Source organism: Rattus norvegicus, chromosome 17 (assembly GCF_036323735.1).
Source record: "Rattus norvegicus strain BN/NHsdMcwi chromosome 17, GRCr8, whole genome shotgun sequence".
In the NCBI taxonomy this organism is placed as follows: domain Eukaryota; kingdom Metazoa; phylum Chordata; class Mammalia; order Rodentia; family Muridae; genus Rattus; species Rattus norvegicus.
Window position 1 is genome coordinate 21,794,833 of NC_086035.1, and position 16,807 is coordinate 21,811,639.

At 45.9% G+C, this 16,807-nt stretch overlaps 1 protein-coding gene across 14 annotated transcripts in view; it reads right to left on the minus strand.

Annotated features, from left to right (window-relative positions):
• The window catches only part of Phactr1 (phosphatase and actin regulator 1), a 477,222-nt gene that overhangs the window by 25,827 nt on the left and 434,588 nt on the right, over positions 1 to 16,807 (minus strand). The gene's annotated exons all lie outside the window — the stretch shown is intronic.

Consider the following 16,807-nt stretch of genomic DNA (forward strand, 5'->3'; position numbering starts at 1 on the left):
GTGAGACAAGGAGAACACCACGTGAGGGGGGAGACAGTGGCCTCCATGGTCAAACAGCAATGCCAGGCCTAGTTACCGTTCTATGCTTATCCATAACCGAACATGCAGATGATTAAAGCCAGATGCATTATGGGAAGCACACGAGCAGTAGGAAAATGAATATACGACCTAAGGTATCAATCAGAATGGAGATCCCCTCCAACTTTGCCCCTTACAAGCTTCTCTTTCGGTTAGACCCGATAAGAAGTGAACACAGGCTGTGACCCAGGCTGTGACCCGGGGCCCTTGAGTTCCCTCTCTCCTGTGGCCGCTGTCCTCTTGACAGGGCATCCTTTCCTACTCCGTGCTACTGCTTCGCTCCTGTAGAGGTCACCTTGTCACTGATGCACAACCATGTGGCCCATTGTCTTAGGTTCTTTGGATATGAGGCCGAGAAGCCAACACGGCCAGGCCGGCCAGCACAGACCTCGGCGGTTGTCAGGGTTTGGGAATCCATAGTTCTGCTGCTGTTTTCTACAATGGCGGCCCAGAAAGTCTGATTACCCTCTGCTCTTCTGATCCTTGGATCCCCAATTTTAGACTTTCATTTTTAATGAAGCAGTAACTTTGCTGCCCCAAAGGCCAATTGCTCTTCTAGAAAATACATGACATATATGTTCTATGAGAAAAAAAAAAAACAACCCACAAACCCTCTCTCCAAGTTTTTTTTTTTTTCCTAAGGGGGGTGGTGGTGCAGTGAGGACCATGGGAGCTTTCGGGAATGTCTAACTAATCTGAGCTTGCATTTCCCATCCTTTTGAAAATGCATTTCTTAGCTAAGCATGGTGTTACATACTTGTAATCCAACACGTGGGAGCAGGAGGCAGATGAGTTTAAAGCCTGCTCGGGCTATCCAGTGAGAACCTGTCTGAAAACCAGGGCATGCTAAACCAGCTTTCTTAATCCCGGGAAGCACGGGAGAGAGTGTTGATGATAAATCGAGCCTATTCAACCACAACTGGACAGGACCGATTCACACGGGAAAGAAACCGAGGGAAAAGAAAGGAAAAATGAAACTTCACAGAGGGGGGTGCCTGTAATCTCAGCACTCCGGAGGAAGAGGCAGGAGGATTAGGGCTTCAAGGATATCCTTTGCTACATAATGAAATTGAGGCTATGTGGGATCCCGTCATTCAACCAAAACCAACCAAAACAAAACAAAACAAGAAAACATGAAGTGTATTTGGGAAGCTTTCAGAGAGACCTCGTTCATAAGGAAAACGTAAGTGACATGTTTGAAGACACTATAATGAGACCCGTTACTGTTTCTGCTAACTTTAAAATGAATAAAAATAAAAAGAGGAACTGTAAAGAGCTTCCCTCAGACTTACTAAGTTTATCCAATGGACCGCGAGATTCCTTGAGGGTTTCTGCCACAGACAGGGTTGTTAGCCTGCAGACCTCCTTCCTTCCCTTTTCATTTCCTCACGCTGTGCTCGCATCAAATATAACACACATGTCACACACACCCTTACTCTCTCCCACGAGCACTTTAGCCCTTGAGGCCAGATGGAATGCCAGACCGGAGCAGCTGAACCACCGCAGTGAGAGACAAGGGAAAACTTGATCAGATTCCATTAACAGCCCTGTGCCTGTGCCTGTCACATCCTTCACAGGATGCGCCAGCAGTGCCAATTCCTGTGCTGTGACAAATACACACCTCCTTCCCAAAGATGCTGTCACACTGCCCTCAATCAGGGCAGCCATTTCAGTGATGATCAGAGGCCCCCCCCCAGACCCCCTTCCCCCTGCTGACCTACCATGTCCTTAAGAGAGGTCACAGAGAGGCTGAGACGAGGTGGCAATCAGACTCCTACACACAGCAGACAGGAAATGTATAACCACTCGACCCTTCCCAGCTGGCCACCACCCATGGAGAGACTTGTGTACTATCCTCAGGGTTTAATTTATCTGGCTCAGACAGGATGTGTGTGTGTGTGTGTGTGTGTGTGTGTGTGTGTGTGTCTGTGTGCGCACACGAGTGTGCATGTGCACACGCCCCGTGCATAACCTGCATGGTTAAAACAATCATTTTCCGTCATACAGGAAGTGCCGGCCATTTCTATGTCTCATGGACTTTATGTGCATCTACATTGCTGTCTAGGCTTTGAGATTAACTGGCCACAGCTGTTGCTAGCATCTCCCATCACATCTGCGGGGCATCCGGTTTACGTATCACCTGTCCACAGATTAGAGTCCTTGAAGTAGCTTTTCTAACTACACAGGCAATAAAAACAAACAAAAAGCAAGCCCAAACCCAAACCAAACCCAGACTCAGTTCCTCCTTCCCATAATTTCTGTGCGACATGATGTTTTGCAGATAGGTTTGGACTGGTGAGTTAAGAAGAAAGAGAGAGTTCTGACAATCAGAGAAAAGAGCACAAAGGAAATTCACATGCATGTGGTGATAATAAGTAGAATTTTCCCCTTTAACGCTGTTAGTCTTTTAAGTGGATTCATTTCTTAAATGGACCCAATATGAACACTGAAGTGGAAACTTCTAGGTTCTTTGGAAAGTCATTTATGGCAAATGATGGTTTGCCGGAGCACACAGGTGGAAGGATATCTTGTTAAAGCAGACAGAAGATAAAAATGTGTTCCTGAGGAAGACGGTGAAAGGAGGCTTGATGAGGGAGTATAAATACGACCCCACAGACAGTGGGAGAAGAGCACGGAGCTGTGGTTTGGTTTGCTCCGTCTTGCTATTCTTTGCTAATGACTCCCACATATTGGTTTGCCTTACACAGCGTTGTTGAGCTGGACTTGGGCTAACACCACCATTGAGAGAAGCTCGCCCAAGAACTGCTCACGAGGTTCCCGCAGCAGCCTGCCCCTTCTGAGGTCTATCCTCAGGCTGACTGGCGAGCCTGGTGGTTTCTTCAGGATTGAGCTATAGCTGCTGGTTCACGCTCGGTGTTTGCCTGCCGAAAGAACTAGGCTGTAGCTGCCGGTTCATCTGTGGTTTCTGCCCGCAGAGAGAACTGGTCAGCAGCTGCTGCCATGGCACTGAACTGTTAAGAAAGAAGATGGAGCTTGCTCCCAAAGAACCATGGCTGAACAGGTCCACTCCCTGCATATTCTAATAACTTCTCTCTTCCACTACCTCGGGTGGGCTAGAGGAGAGGTTGAACTCTTACTAAAAGTAGGTTGCCTTATGCCTACAGAACACTGCGAGATCAAGGCCAGTTACTCTTTTTTTTTTTTTTTTTTTTGGTTCTTTTTTTCGGAGCTGGGGACTGAACCCAGGGCCTTGTGCTTCCTAGGCAAGCGCTCTAACCACTGAGCTAAATCCCCAACCCCAAGGCCAGTCACTCTTAATGTCTTTAATTTACATCCTTAATGGTGTCGTATCTCTCTCCTTCGGAGGGCCAGACGCTTCCAGCTTCGTAGACCATGTGGTCTCTGGTGCACCTACTCCAGCTGCCACTATAATGTGAAGGCAGACACGGATAGAATGGAAATCAAATACGATTGTGTTCCAGTAAAGATTTACTGACAAAGGCAGTGCGGTGGAATGGATCCGGGGCTGTAATTTGTGAGCTCTCCATGTCCGAGGATGACACAAAGCCTGTAACCTGTCTCCCCGAAGCCTTGGCGATGGAGAGGAACCACAAAAACCACGACAGCCTACTTGATGCTGATTATTTTGGTTCCCCAATACGAAGTGAGGTGAATGATTGCTTAGCAGTGATGGCCGTGGTTTCTAAACTTCATAAAAGGTGCCCCTTTCTGCGTCCTTCACATTGGATTCAGAAGGCCAAGCCTGGGCAGCAGGTGACAAGGGCCAACAGTAGTTGTGCAAGCCTTTCCCAATCGCGCAGCCATAGTGACAAGGCAGGATGGAAAGCTGGGTTTGTATCCTCCTCAGTCATCATCCCATGGAGAGAACATCTGGAAGATGCCATGTCTCTCACGCACTGGCTTTTCTTGTTCTGTACACTCTTGGATTACACTCACACTCTGGGTTGAACATCATTTTCCATAGTCCAGTCTTCTTGCACAGCGGCCAGCTGGAAGATTAGCTATCTCTCTCTCTCTCTCTCTCTCTCTCTCTCTCTCTCTCTCTCTCTGCATATTCTAATAACTTCTTTCTTCCACTACTTCTGCTGGGTGGTGGGCTAGAGGAGAGGTTGAACCCTTACTAAAAAAAGTAGGTTGCAAAAACCTTATGCCTACAGAACACTGTAGTCTCTCTCTCTCTCTCTCTCTCTCTCTCTCTCTCTGTGTGTGTGTGTGTGTGTGTGTGTGTGTGTGTGTGTGTGAGAGAGAGAGAGAGAGAGAGAGAGAGGCAGAGAGACACACATAGAAAGAGAGAGACAGACAGGCAGAGACAGAGAGACAGAGAGAGAATGTTTACCCCGCAAGAATGCTACTGCCCAAGGAGACCGGAAGAGGATGTTGTTCCCCAGGAGCTGGAGGTCCAACAAAGTGTGCTCCCTGATGTGGGTGCTGGATATCTCAGGTCCTCTGGAAGCACCCTCACCACTGAGCAGACTCTCTAGTCTAGCCTTTTTATTATATAGTGTTGGTTTGTTTTGACTTCAACAAACAGGCTTATTGTATTTTTGCTCAGATGAAGTTTTCACACATTTGCAGTTCCCTTCAGGGGACTATCTGAGCACAGCCCAGGACACTGTTCTTGTGTCACCAGCGTGATGAGAATCAGATCTCACAGGCAGTGGCTCCTGATGGCATTGCGAACTGTGCACTGAGAAAGCAAGCAGAGGGAGGGCAGGGACAGGTGCCTCTGGGAGCTGCTGCCAGAGCAGGCTGCTATGACAGAGTGGGCTTTAGAACCAAATTATCACTCTGTTTCCACTAAGCCAGGGCACTGTTAATTAATCTAAGCCTCGCAGCAGGGAGCTAACCAGGCTTCTCAGGGAAGAATGTATAGCTGGCAGATTCATGGGTTCAGTCAAATCGGGGGAGGACAGTGCCTCCCATGTCACTGTGGCACATTGGAAGACCCATGGATCATCTTGGCATCTTCTAAGAGAGAACATGATGACTTACCAAACACGGAAGATTATATAACAGACAAAGGGAGGATAGGCTCTATGGAGGGAAGCTTCTTTTTCACTACGCTGATTACCTGTCAACCACCACAATGTACCTGCCTGCCCAGTTCCTTTCAAAGGAGCTACGGGGACTTTGCATTTGAAAAAACTATTGTTTTAAGGACCCAGTGGGCACAGATCGTCAAATTTTCATGATCACATGTCCTAAAATAGAAGTGTGCTCACTTAGATTTCAAAGGATTCGCTTTTTAGAACCTCGGAGAAAACAATTTCCCATCATTTTAATCTCTGGATACCTTTCTATCCCTCTTATTGGTAATTCCCCCCCCCCCCAACATTGTTATTTAGTGTGGCACATATTACGTTGGAGGTTATTATGAAAATCCTGGCACTCTAAGAGGAGTAAAATGAATATAATGAAGACAGATAAAATGAATTTCCCCTATTAGCATCTTGTGTGAGATTTAGGTATTTTGCCAGGGAACAGAAATGTACAGCGGTAGACGAGAAACAGCTTAGGTGCCAACATTCAGTTGTATCCAGCTCTTCCATTTAAACCTTCAGGGCTATATGCGAGCTCTATTGCCAGAGCATGGACTCACGTCCCACTAAACTCAAAGCCAGGTTTGGTGAGTGAGGGAGAAGGAAAGGCCACTCCACACTCCGGAAGTGACTGTGGACAGGAAACGCACTCCTCCAAGCCTCCAGCAAAGGTTTCTGCTTCTTCCTTTCAGGTTTTTGATACAACGTGTTACTATGTAGCTTTGGCCGTCCTGGAATTTGCTATGTGGCTGGTTTCAAACTCACGTGTGTGTGTGTGTGTGTGTGTGTGTGTGTGTGTGTGTGTGTGTGTGTGTGTGTCAGCTTGAAGGTGTGTACCACTGGTCTGGACAGCCAAGGATGCTTAATATATTAAAATGATTAGTTGTTACTTATCCAATGGGTGTCAGAATCACTAGAACGGGCCAAGTCAAAGAAAGGCACCAGCCGAAGAATCTTTTAACGACCTTCTTAGTCTTTAAAGATATTACTGTGCTTTTTTTCTTTCTGAGGTGTTGGGGATTGAACCGAAGGCTTTGGGCATGCCGGATAACCACTCTCTCATTAAACTGAACATTTGGCTCCGGCCTTCACAAGCACTTTTAAAAATGATTTTTAATTATGTGTCTCTGTGAGGGTATGTGCACATGCCCGCTGGTGTCCGCAGGGGCTAAATAAAGGTTCCTACAGGTGGTTGTGAGATGTTTAATGTAGGTGCTGAGATTTGAACTTGGTTCTCTGCAAGAGCTATAGCATCCTGCCTGCATGTCTGAAGACCAAAGAAGGGACCAGATCTCATTACAGATGGTTGTGAGCCACCATGTGGTTGCTGGGAATTGCACTCAGGACCTCTGGAAGAGTAGGCGGTACTCTTAACCTCTGAGCCATCTCTCCAGCTGGCCTTTACAACTGTTAATACCTTACTCAGTGGAGATGACCTTCTAGCAATCTCCACAAGGAGATGTTGTTCACACATGTATTCAATTACGTTTCAGCTAAGTGGGATCTAAGAGGGTAAATGTGCCCCTGAAAAGCTACACTATGAGGAGTTGAAGGAATTCTTTTTAAAAATGCTTTTTGATTACTGGAAGTATTTTTCCTCTCTCTCCCATCTTCCCTCCCTCCCTCCTTCTCTCCCTCCCTCCCTTCCTTTTCGAAACATGGTCTCATGTAGCCCAGGCTGCTCTCATGCTTACTGTGTAGCCAAGGCTGGTCTTGAACTTCTGATTCTCTTCTTTCTACCTCCTAAGAGCTGGGAATATAGGTATAAACCACAACACTTGACTTTGACATATTTCTTAAAGATCGAATCCAAAACTCCTATTTTAAGCCATTTATTTTGTTTCTTGAAATCAATCTTGATTCTTTTTTTTTTAAGATTTATTTATTATATATAAGTACACTGCAGCTGTCTTCAGACACACCAGAAGAGGGCATTGGATCTCTTTACAGATGGTTGTGAGCCACCATGTGGTTGCTGGGAGTTGAACTCAGGACCTCTGGAAGAGCAGTCGGTGCTCTTAACCCCTGAGCCATCTCTCCAGCCCAACTTTCTTGATTCTTTTTACTTTGAGAAAAGCAACTAAGGAATGTGACTTGTCGTGTGTACTAGCAAATGACTGGCCTGTTCTTCCAGTGGGAAGCAAGTGCTTCCCTCGTCCCGTTTGTGTGCACGTGAGCATGAATGTGGGAGACTGAACCCAGGGCTGTGTATGTTCATGTTACATACATATTCTGCCACCTGCTACGTGTCTAGCACCCCTAACCCCCTTTGAGGGATATTAATTTACAGCATTTGACAGAGTCTAGGGACTTTCCACCCTCATTCATAGATTATCACTACTATAATAAGTAATAAAATCAAAATGTGAACTTGATTGGAAGCTTGACCTATACGAGCCTCAGTTTTACCTGTAAAATGGTGGGTGTTAGGCACAGTAGCCAGCATTAATTTTAAAATGCCAGCCATATCTTATCAGATACCGAAGAAGCCACTATAAAGAAATTTACCAGTTGTCACCTACAATGCATAGGCACAGCCTCACAGAGGCAGACTTCTCAGAATGAGCCGATCTGGGTAGAGCTTTGTGGGTCTCGGCACTTGGGAGGTGGAGGCACCAGAGTCTTGAGTTCAAGACCAGCCTAGGAAGTTAGTTTTGATAAGAGTTCAGCTTAGTCAAGAGAAGAGACTGTTCAAGGTCGGGTCCAGCTTCCACGCCTTTGACTGACTTTCCCAGCGGTTGCTGCGTCCTTCCTGCTTTAGGGTGTATTAGAATCGCTAACGTTTTAACAATGGGTAAAATGCACATTTTGGATCCTCCTTTGAATTTCTGATTCTAATTTTGGGGTAAGCCTGAGACTGCTCGTTTCTATCACATTCTCAGGGAAGGCTGATGTCACTGGTCCAAGGAGCATGACACTGGACATTTTCCTGTATTACACAGGCACACGTGACTTAACTGAGCCCCACTCTTAGGATGCTGGAGCTTCCTGTGTATTAAGGACAGCGTCACTCAAAATACTGCAAAGTCCAGTGAAGCATCGGAGGAAACACAGTCTTTTGTTTTCTTTTTTCTCTGTGCCTCATTCCTCTTTCCTAAGCTCCACACCCCACCGAGTACATATTAAGCCACAGATGCCTGAGAGGGAAACTCTGCTCAGCATAAAAACAAAAGGAAACTATCAATTTCTCCAAACAGATATGCCAGAAAATGGGGGAGATTCTGGATTGGGGAGGCACTTTTCTTCACCACAGATGGTGTCTAAGACCCATTATCTCAACTTCCTCCCATACAAAGTGAGGGTTCTGGTGTCAGCCACCTTGCAGGGCTGTGATAAGGACAATTAGAGAAGATCCTGATTGGAACTGTGACAACAGCAAAAGGTTCCACGCCATATAGCTTCAGAACCAGAGCCCCAAGAGTTGTTGTCTCTGCACATGGTTGGGGTGACCCCACTTTTATTTTGCTAAGTAGTCGAAGAGTCAGAGGCTTGCTTTCGGCCATGTGCTAAGGTGAAGAGTAACTAGGAAAGATCACTGAAGATCTGCTCAATGAGGTTTAGGAGAAATGACTTGAGAACTAACGGGGGGCTGTGACAGACCAGTCTAGGAAGAGTCCCCTTAACCCAACTCTAGAGAAGTCTTGACAGTGTAACCAGAAAAGCAGTTCAGAGGAGTCTATTGGTCCATTTACTCTGCAGTCAAATGTACTTGTGTCCCCTTCAACCTATGCACCCCAAATTTGAAATGTGGCTGAAATAATCAGGTATTTAAAAAAATGCCATGATTTTGAAAAACAGAAGACCCACAATCTCCAGGGAAAGTCCCATTCTTCTGAAAAAAAAAAAACCACAAAAACCTTGCAATTTGAAAACACAGTTCAGTCTGTTCTCACTGGCCCGAGACGGTGAACCTTACACTGACTACATCACTGAAAAATGCTTGAGCTTCTGGGGCAGCTGTGAACACAGATGCAGAGCTCAAGTGCTTGACAGAGATGTGGCTTTGTTCCCCACATTCTGGGCGTGTCTTGCAGACTGATGTCCTTTGCCCCTGAGACATAGGCACACCACACACACACACACACACATACACACACACACACACACACACAAGCATGTGTGCACATATACACATGTACACTCAGGCAGTCAAGAATCCATTATATCGACATCCACCAGCTTAGTTTTTACTTCTCAGTAAGAGGCTGTGCCATCACCAGTCCTGGGAGAGGAGTCACCAGCTCCCCATGCTAGATTCCCTATGGGCTGGCTGGTTTTTGTCAACTTGAGTTAGAGTTACTAGGGAAGTAGGAACCTTGATTAAGGAATTGTCCCCCTTAGATTGGCCTCTGGGCATGACTGTGGGAGCATTTTCTTGATAAACGATTAACGTGAGAAGGACCAGTCTACTGTGGGAGGTGCCACTCCTGGGCAGGTGGGCCTGGGTTATATAAGAAAGCAGACTGAGTGAGCCACGAGGAACAAGCCAGTAAGCAGTTTTCCTCCGATATCTGCTTGAGTTTTTACCCTGGCTTCCCTAGACAATGCACTGTTACACTTGGACGCGTAAGATAAAATAACCATTTCCCTCCCAATTTAGTTTTGCTCAGTGTTTTATTACAGTGATGGAAAGAAAACTAGAATACTCAACTATGTGTTCCCCCTACCCTCTCCCTAAGCCCCTCACCCACACCTTTCTTTAGGGACCCCCTTTCCATTGAACAATAACAAGAAGAAACCAGTGGGCACTTGGCTGCATCCTAAGGAGAGGTCAGCATCCTTCAGGGGATTCAGGTTTCTTGAAGAGCTTACAAAAACGGTTCTTTGTGCAGTGAGTTCATAAATGATGTGGACAATAAAAAAATTATCTTCTGTCCTCAAAGGATCACTGTGTGTGTTTTTAAAAGATTTGTTTATTTTTATTTCATGTGTTTGAATGGTTTCCCTGTGCATCTGTATGTGCACTACATGCATGCAATGCTCATGGAGGCCAGAAGAGGGCACCACAGACCTAGGAACTGGTGTTATGGATGGTTGTAAATTGTCATGTGAGTGCTGGGAACTGAATCCTGGTCCTCTACAACTTAACCACTGAGCCATGTCTCCAGGCTTAGATCCCTGTGGTGTTAATGAAAACGCTACGCGACAAAACACTGCACTCAAGCCAGGCTCATCCTGACATGCGCCCCTCAGGAAGAGTCAGCTTGGGGACTGGTCTCTCCTCTCAGTGTCATAAGAGGTCTCAGAATCCATGCGCAATGTCTACCTGGTGCAAGCCAGTCTCACCCAGGCTGTGTGGATCTAAAGACAGGCACATCACAGCTCACTTCCCATTCCTCTCTTGCTCCTCAAAGCATGTCCTCTTTTATGCCACCTCCACAGCCCAAGTAACCATGGCAACGGTGATAACAATGATGATGACGTCAACGACGATAGAGAGGATGTGAAGACGCATGATCTGGGTGTGTAAGGAATTAGGAATCTATTGTTCCTCCCTTCTTCCTCCCAAGTGGGACTCTCAGCGATGTGTACCCAGGGATGCTAAGTAAGTTCAGGCTGTATAGAATTCATAAATCTCTGATTGCTTATTTGTATTTTTGGAAAGTGTTTCTGCCAAAGAAGAAATTATCTAGCCTGGGCTGACACCTGCTCACACCTAGCACTCACCCTCAGCCCCCTGAGGACACGGCGTTTGCCACTTCGCAGGTGCCAGCGTGTCAGATTTGTAGCATCCATCTGACCAAACAATAAACACCATGAATGTTGCATCAGAAGTTGAGATTGCTGTATTTCATTGCCTGGGCTATGAGCATAAAAAATGAGTTTCATTTTTTTTTTCCTCCCTTGAGTGCTGCATTATGACTTAAAGGCAAACACCGCTCGGTATATATTATTTTACATGCTGCTTACTGTAATGGTTTGGCGGGCTGTTTGGAGCACCCAGTAGAGATCCAAATGCCTTTTGGATACGGTATTAGTCAATCTTAAATAAGGGAGAAATAGTGAAGTTTCCTGGGGAAGATTAGACAACTATCCCACCTCCCATAACTGGTTCGCCAGGCTCTTTGCGAACACAGAGAGGGTAGCTCCTCAGGTCACGACACTGAGCTTAGTGATATTGGTAGCAGGAAGAAATGAATGTTTTAAAACAGGGAGCTACGTCTGGCCCAGCCCTTGGTGCTCGGTGCTGGTTTCCATGGCTTCGGTAGCGCTCTAAGCTGTCACCATCGGGAGCAGCTTGAGCTCCAGCTCCTAATTCCCAGGCTGGTGAGTTGTAAGGATCAGAGAGCAGTGCAGCTCTGTGAACCAACGTCTTTATGTAATCCACACTCCTCTGGTGACACCTGTCACTGTTTGGAGAGCCGCCGGGCTAAATCCCCAAAGCGCAGCAAGTTAGAAGCAAGACTGTTTGCAGAAATGTGGACTGACACTCTCTGGGTCCCGTCTAACAAGAAAGCACATTCAGCCCGGTCTGTGCCCTCCACGTGTTAACTCTTAAGGTGCTGCAGATGCACGCACACATGAGCATGCCCGTGCTTGCTTTCCTGACACACAGGCTGTTCCCGTGTAGTCACCTCAGCAGTGTGGCAGTGCACTCACAGGTCTCATGGATACTGTGTAAACACGATAGATGACACCTGTCACATCCAAGACTGAAACCAGGTGGTTCAGGGCTGAGATGGGGGCCTTGGGTTAAGTTCAGTCTTCAAACGTATCAGTTGGTTTATAAATAGCCCTGGTTTGGATGAATGTCTATCACCAGCCATGCGCTAAGCATTTGGTACCCAGCTCATGGTATTTTTGGAAATACTGATAGGTATAGGCACCTCTGAGATGGGAGGTCCTTAAGTCACTCAGGGTGGCCTTTAAAGGGAATTATGGGATGGTTTCTTTCTCTGCTCCATGGCTTCCATGATCAGAGAAACGTTGCTTTTCCATATGCTTCCTATCATGACGTGCTGCTGCCTCTCCACAGAGCTCCTGGGCCAATCAATCAGTTTGGAAACTCTAAACATGTGAACCAAAGCAAATCCTTTGTTTGTTTGTTATTTGATTTTCTCAGGTATTTTTTTTATAGCAATGGAAAACTGACTGAAACCTGGAATTTTTCTTTTAATAGTTTGATATTTTTTTCTTCAGGAGAAACAACAAAATGGTCTTTCATTTCTTCCTAACAATAGGACGCTTCATCTAAGGGATGGTGGCTCCTTAGTGTAAGGGGCTTTTCATCCCACCCTAGTTGCCAAGTTTCCCTGGTAACAATCTTGTAACTGCCGGATTCTCTTCTATACAATCTTGCTCTGTCCTCTCATGTACTCGAGGTCACAGTCCCTCCTCTAGAGCCATTGGATGTGTCCCTAAATACCCCTGAGACAAATTCTGTATTCTACCAACTTATATGTTAAAGCGTCAACCCTCAGAACCTTTGAGAATGGAGGCAGGACCTTCGTAGAGGCAACCAATTCCAAATGAGACCTTTAAGATGACAGTCAGTCCGATGACATCTTGCTCTCAGACTGCCAGTCTCTAGAGCAATAGGTTTCTATTGTTGGAACTACTCAACTCATGAAACTTTCTCACAGCATCTCAAGCACACAAATGCTCCAGATGGCTTCGATTGACCCGGCGACTTCTTTTGATCACAGGGAAGAAAAATAGGTAAAGGTCTTAAATAAGATGGGCCATGTTTGGTGTAGGGCAAGGATCGCACAGAGAGAAAGTCCCATTCTAAACTCAGACATCCCCCCTTCCCATAACTTCTAACACAGCTATGTCCAGCTGCAAGTGCAGCCTCTGTCTTCTGTGGCTCCAGTGGGAGCTGAAAAACTTCTAGTCAACCATGAGGACAAAGAAGCTGACAATCGATCTCTGAAGGGGCGGTGGCATTTTTAGTTGTTAAAATTTTATTTATTATGTGTGCACATGTGTGTGTGCACGTGCATGTGTGTATGTGTGTGTGTGTGTGTGTGTGTGTGTGTGTGTGTGTGTGTTTGTGTGAGATGGGTAGGGTGTATGCCATACTATGTGCAAGGAGATCAGAGAGAAATTTTGTGGGAGACAGTCTCCCCTTCCACAATGTGGGTCTTTGGGATTAAACTTAAGCTGTCAAACTTGGTGACAATCACCTTTATAGGTGGAGCTGTTCCTCTGGCCTGGAGGTAGTATTTTCACAAAGAAGAGAGAACCTTCACCTACTGCCAAGCTGGATGTGGAGTAGAAGGTCCTGTGGCTAATGTGAGGCACCTTCTGCTTTTTTATCTCTTCCCAAGTTTTTCTCTCTACCTGATCCAAATGGCACAGAAGCCCATGGGAGAGGCTAAGTCTGAGGATCCTCCGTTGGTAAGGTTGGAATGCTGGTTGTCCCCCAGGGAGCACTGGGTCTTTGTGGCCACGATCAGGACATGCTTGGGTCTTTTGGCTGCTTTGTCCCTGATGACCCCACTTGCAGTGGTCCTGAACAGCCATTTACCAATAAATCAGCATCCCAAAGTAGACGTAGATGGGAAGAAGCATGCTCTCCCTTTCTCGGGGGCCACTCTGACAGTGCACCCTACTTATGAACTTTGGAAATCACTGCTCCACTGCCCCCTCTCTCCGTTTTCCTAAGTGTTAAATTCAATTGGAAATAAGAAATGGAGTCAGGTGGGTGGAACGTCATGTAAGGGAGGAGATGAAGGGAAAACTTGGTTCCTGAAGAGAACTTGACCGCTAAGATTCTATTGTCAAGGTGACCCTTTCTTAGGGATCAAGTTCAAAGCTCCCTAGAGGACCCAGAGAGAATGTAGCATGGACTTGCACAGTGGGGTTTTGGTTGGAATGAGGAAATGTCCTGAGGTCTCTATAGCTCCCTTGACTAGGGGATACTGGAGAGAAAAACATTGTTCACATGGCTTACATAAGGGATACTTAGACCAAGGGACTCTCATTCTCATCAATAAGAATCTCAGCATGCCCCCAACATATACCATCTATCCATCTATCTATCTATCTATCTATCTATCTATCTATCTATCTATCTATCTATCTATCTATCTCATCTGTCTGCCTATCTATCATCTATATACAGGGTCAAGTGTAGCATAGGCTGGATCTGAACTTGCTGTATATAGCCAGCAAGACTAGGAACTTTTGATCCTCCTGCCTCCTTTTCTACTTTCTAAGAGAAGGAATTTCAAGTGTGTGACACCATACACAGCTGCGTGCCATTCATTTGTGTGCTAATACATAAATAAATAAATAAATAAATTAATTAATAGGAACTATTAAGGATGTGCCAGCACATTTTAATGGAGTATAAATAAGGAAATTAAAATCTAAAAGAGAAGTTCTGTAGTATCTGTCCCACTCCCTGTGGGACAGACTTGCTCATTCCTGTGCTATGACTATTGTATTCTGAAATACTGGGTCTGTATACATAGGAGTAGTAACAATGCATCACCTCCAGTCCAGGGTCCCATCTCTAATTAGGGCACTCCTTACCTCCCCAGCCATGGCTGACTGACAAGGGCACTCCTTACCTCTCCAGCCATGGCTGACTGATCCAACCATCTGTTATAAAGAATCCTGATGGCTTCTTGACTGAGAGTCAGGAATGTCTACACCCAAGCATCTGCAAGGCAATGCTAAAGCAATGTTTCTGCAACCCTCTTCTGCCATCTGGATCCCAAGTGTTCAAACACTCAAGTCCACAGGAAAGACTACGCTCAAACCCTCACTGAAGGACAGTAAATTATGCTTTTTAGTAGAAACCCTATTTTCATGCTGGAAGGTCCTGCAAAAATTCTCACTGCACTTGGCTCACGGGCCCTCACCGTGATTATTCTTGGATTGTTGCACCCCCTTTACCCCCCTCATGTTATTAAAACCATCAAGCAAAAGTGCAGCTTTCTTTCTTGCTCACTCCATGAGGACCACAGACCCAGCTGGAGAGTTCCAGGGAGCTTACGATTTCCAGTGTATGTCTGCCGTCGCACAGATTGCCACAGCCTGACAAGCTCTCAGACAGACTGCCGCATTCTTCTTACCACACTGCATGTAAGAACAAAGCCCCAGAGGGTGTATGTATACAGTGATCAGAATTTTAGCCAGGGGGTTTTATAGGAGGTGTGGGGGTGATGACTGAGGAAACAGAGCCCGAAGTTAGGCTTTTTGATCTGAAACACCTTGGTCAACCTCTGGTCCAGGCTTTCTGCCCTGGTTCCAGAATCAGTCACAGGCTGGTGGGATAGAGCTGGGCCCTCATTCTGAAGAGAACAGTCTTTAAAACTGAGTGTGATTTCATGGCTATAAGGATGGCTATGCAATGCAGATGCGACTTCACCCGAATTATGAAATGCTGGAAAACCCTGATGTTCCCCCTCTGGGTTCAGGCCCCATAGCCTGACTACAGCACCAAAGGTCTTATCATAGGAAAGAAAGATTCTAGCTGAACAAAGGAAGGGCCTTGACTGATGGACCCCTCCACTGTTGTCTCCATCTTTGGTTGTTACCTTCCTCTAGACACCATGAAAGATGGCTGGGGACAGACAAACACCATGGTTGGTCCCCAGTAGCTCTTACAGACCCCCAGCAGGATTTATGTGTTGATAAACAGAAAGTATTTATGTGTTGGTGAGAGGCAGGATTTCTTGGTCAAAGGGTTGAACACAGAACTTCTCCAAACATGGACAGGACGGCCATGACTCTTGCCCTTCTGAGTTTGGTCATGGCTGCCAGAGTGTTATGGAGGTAGGATATGGTTGTGTGTTGAGAGTCTGGAAGCATTTTTGATTTGGGAAGAATGCTAGAGAACAAAAATATTCTCTTCTACTTATTAGTTAACGCCAGGGTGGGCAGGACGGACTCCCTTCTGCATCTCTCTTCTCTCCCTTTTCTTATTTCTCACTTTTATTCTGTCTGTCATTTTCCACCACAGTGTTACATTAGGCAACCAGATGCGCTGGCATGTATCTTACTGTATCCACAGAGAAGCCTCTCACTGGGCCTCTGTCTACTACAGGCTGTGTTTGTTCTATAGGAAAGTCTGGGAAATGGGAGGTGAGGAAAAACATCTGTAATAAAAGATATTTACATGCATGGGTGTAGCTGAACTGTGGGAAGGACCAGGCCCAAGCCTTTCCTTTACTCCAGGCCTGACCCCACCTAAGGATAGCCTCATCTGAACTACGTTTATACTAGAACACTCTGGGTCAGGAGTCAGTTCAGAACCATGTACAGCACTACCTCCAGTTCTGGTTCTATGTTGCCTGAGGGACTAGGTCTGGAGATACCTAGGGCATTGTCACGTCCAACAAGACAGAGAGTGGATTATTGCCTGTACTCTAATCATGGATAACTGTGGGTGCTTTGAGCAGCTGAGGAAAGGAGAGGTCAAGATCAATGGATGAGAATTCATGGAGGTTAAGCTTAGTAGAAAGATGTCTGTTTAATTGTCATGGTGTCTAAGTGGCTTGGGCTTTCTAGAGAGTTGTAACCATCTCTGGCCAATATAGATAACCATACTGGTAGCCACACCACACACACACACACACACACACACACACACACACACACACACAAGCAAGTGCATGAGAAAATGTACATACGGGTGTTTCTGATATTTTTGTTTCCCTCATTTGAAGACCACGTTACACAATGCTAAATCATTATCAGTGTTGATGACTTCACACAGCCCTGTACCATTACCACAACATTCTCCAGGAAGAAAC